Here is a 3,328-nt window from a genome sequence, read left to right as displayed (position 1 = left end):
CTGGAACCATCCTGTTCTCAAAGTGGCCAACCACATTCCTATGGGAAGCCTGCAAGCAGGACCAAAACACAAGAGCCCTCTCCCCTCCTGCGTCAGTAGCATTGCTGCCTCCAACTCTGGAGGCAGAGCATAGCATAGCCATCATGGCTAGTAGCCATTGATAGCCTTCTCCTCAATGAATTATAAGAACAGAAGAATAACCTGCTGGATGGGAAAACCCGCAAGCAACACTCTTCCCCACTGGTCCAAAAGGTTTAAAAATATTGTATTTAGACAAAATGCCCACTTCACGACTGGCATCCTATAGACACTTTCCTGCTTTTCATAAATAAGAGGTCAGCTGACTATTAAAAAGAAGCTTTAAGGAGGTGACAAAAGTCACAAAGAACTCCCGGCCAATTGGTCTACAGAGACATTTCCAGGTCGAACTTGAACACACGACCCTTTTCTCATGCTCAAAGACCCAACCCAATGCACCAATATAGGGCCACCCACAAAACATGCCACACATCGAGGCTGGTGAAATCGTGGCCTAGAAGAGACAGTATTAGGATGGGCCGAGCGCGACCCTGGAGAAACACCTGAGACACGCGTTAAGTGTTTCCCACGTAGCCACGACCAACCCCAGAGGGCGAGAACCATTTGCAAGATCGTGGAAGGACTCAAGAACGTGCGGCTAAGAAGCCGACAGCTCCTCCCGTTGAAAAACCTTTCAAGCGACCTGTTGGGTCGGAGATACTCCCCCCCCCCCGTCGCAAGACACCCAAGAACAGTGACAACACGTGTTCTTCCTCCGAGCCGCGCGCCTCTTCGGTGCAATACGGCAGCCCCCTGCAAACAACCGGCCTGCCAAGCGAGTGAATCCGCGGTGGCCTAAAACTCCGGCGGCGCCTGCCGGGGAATCCCACCCCGCCGACCAAAAGAACAGCCCCGCAGCGCCCGCCGCACGTCCGCCGAGAAGCCTGCTCCTATCCGAACCTCGCTCGGTGCCTCTTTAAGGCGGATGGCAGCGGATTATAACGGCGGGCCTGAGGAGCGAAAAGCCACCACGACGCCATACTTACCTTCGGAGAAGGGAAAAAGAGGCAATATCCGGGACCTCGGCGGTAAAGAGAAAGCGGGCGTGACGTCACCGCGCGCGACCCAAGGCATTCTGGGGGATGTAGTTTACTGTGCTGTAACCTTCCCACAGTTTGACTTCAGCCCCAAAGGCTCACTCCACTATTGTCTCCCGAGACAGCCGGATGCCAGCTAACTTTGTGGTCGTAGCTGCTATTCCGAAAGGAGCATAGATAGGCATGATATCAATTCCTTGCCTGATGATCCTTAGCAAGGAATTTGCCTTTCCCCCGGTTGCTGTACACTGGACATCTTCATTATTACAATTAATTTATTACTTGCCTTCTAAACCACCGTCTCTGGACGATTTGCACATAAGATAAATTTACACATAAAACCAGTTAAAAACATACATACAGCAAATGCATTTAAAACCAGACTAAAATCCAAACAAGTGGACACTACAGTGGTACCTTGGGTTACATTCGCTTCAGGTTACGGACTCCGCTAACCCAGAAATATTACCTCGGGTTAAGAACTTTGCTTCAGGATGAGAACAGAAATCGTGTTCCGGCGGGGCAGCGGCAGCAGCTGGAGGCCCCATTCGCTGAAGTGGTGCTTCAGGTTAAGAACAGTTTCAGGTTAAGTATGGACCTCCGGAAAGAATTAAGTACTTAACCCGAAGTACCACTGTAGTGGTAAAGACCCATTTATCCAGCTGACAAAGCCTGTTGGAACAAAAAAAAAACTTCAGTAGTTTCTGGAAAGTGTAGATAATGGGTGCCTTTCGATCTCAAGAGTTCTCTTCCAAAGAACAGGGACAGCCACATTAAAGCCCTGCTCCGAGTTACTGCAGAACGTGTTTCTGAGATCTTTGGAACTTGCGGCAGAAAATCTCCCACAGGTCACAGGGAACTACGGGCAGTTCATGAAAACCACCAGTGGTGTCCAAACTTTTTCAAAGAGGACCAGATTTAATGAAGTGAAGGGCCGTGAGGGCCGACCAAAGTTGTTAATCTTTTTTTAGGATTCAAGTTGTTGAGGTATTTTTAGGATTATACCCCAGGAAATAAACTGTCACAGGGGTGGATTAAACCCACCGGCGGACTGGATTAGGCCCCCGAAACAGACTTCAGACATACCTGCCTTATACTGTACTATAACACGCTTGGTTGTTTTCAGGGTTCCACAAGAGTCCTTGCTGTTTTCCTATTCAGCATTACAAAATATTACAAAAGGAGCCATCTGTCATAAAACATGCTTTATGATATGTTTCCTTCTTTTATCATAACGCAATATAAATAACAAAATTTTTGGTCTGAGAGTGTGGTCTGAGAGCTTTTGGTTGGTGCTTTGGATAGTTGACGGCTTGAGAACCACTGCTTTGGGTTTTGTGATGAAAGAAAGGTGGGGAGTAAATGTAATAAAATTGGCAGTTCTCTGAATGTTGAAAGCTGGCTGTGTTTTGTTCATTACTGGAAGATATATGGATGAATATTATTTTTGTAAATTATGGAATATATATAATAAATCTAACTTATTAAAATACATTTTATACTATATTCATATCCTACATTGTAAAATAGTACATTAAAGACTCATACACTTATTATTAGCCTGAGTATTCATGATCGAGAGTAGATTTTATCATATATATGAAGTTAGGAAGTTAGTCAGATATAGTCAAAATAAATAAAAAAACTAAAAAATTGTCCAGTAGCACCTTAGAGACTAAGTTTGTTCTGGGTACAGTACAGTATAAGCTTTCGTGCGCATGCACACTTCTTCAGATACACATGCACATGAAAGCTTATACCCAGAACAAACTTAGTTGGCCTCTAAGGTGTTACTGGACGATTTTTTAGTTTTTTTATTTATTTCGACTGCATCAGACCAACACGGCTACCAACCTGAATCTACAGTCATATATAGGTGTAAAGACAAGTTCAAGCAGTGAAGCCAAATTGCAAAAAGCACGGACTGCAGCAATTCTGCTACAGCTTTCACGCATGCAAATAAAGCCTGGAAATCATTCACATCAGGCGCTGGTAACCGAACCACCCAGATTTGCAAACTAGGAGAAAAAAAAACATGCAAGTATGGAAAGGGTGCCAACCATAGAAATGCTGCTGTCTAGAGCGGCTGCTTCCCAATGAATACCAGAACTCGAGGCCTGCGTGCCTCTCTGCCCTCGGCTGTCTCTATGGTCATTCTAGGAGGCGTCCCTTTTCCTCCCCTGTGGGCGGGACCTGCCGCCGCCGCGTCGCGG

Source organism: Podarcis pityusensis, assembly GCF_964106645.2.
Source record: "Podarcis pityusensis genome assembly, chromosome: 8".
NCBI classification, from domain to species: Eukaryota; Metazoa; Chordata; class Lepidosauria; order Squamata; family Lacertidae; genus Podarcis; species Podarcis pityusensis.
Note: the sequence above shows the minus strand (reverse complement) of the source record.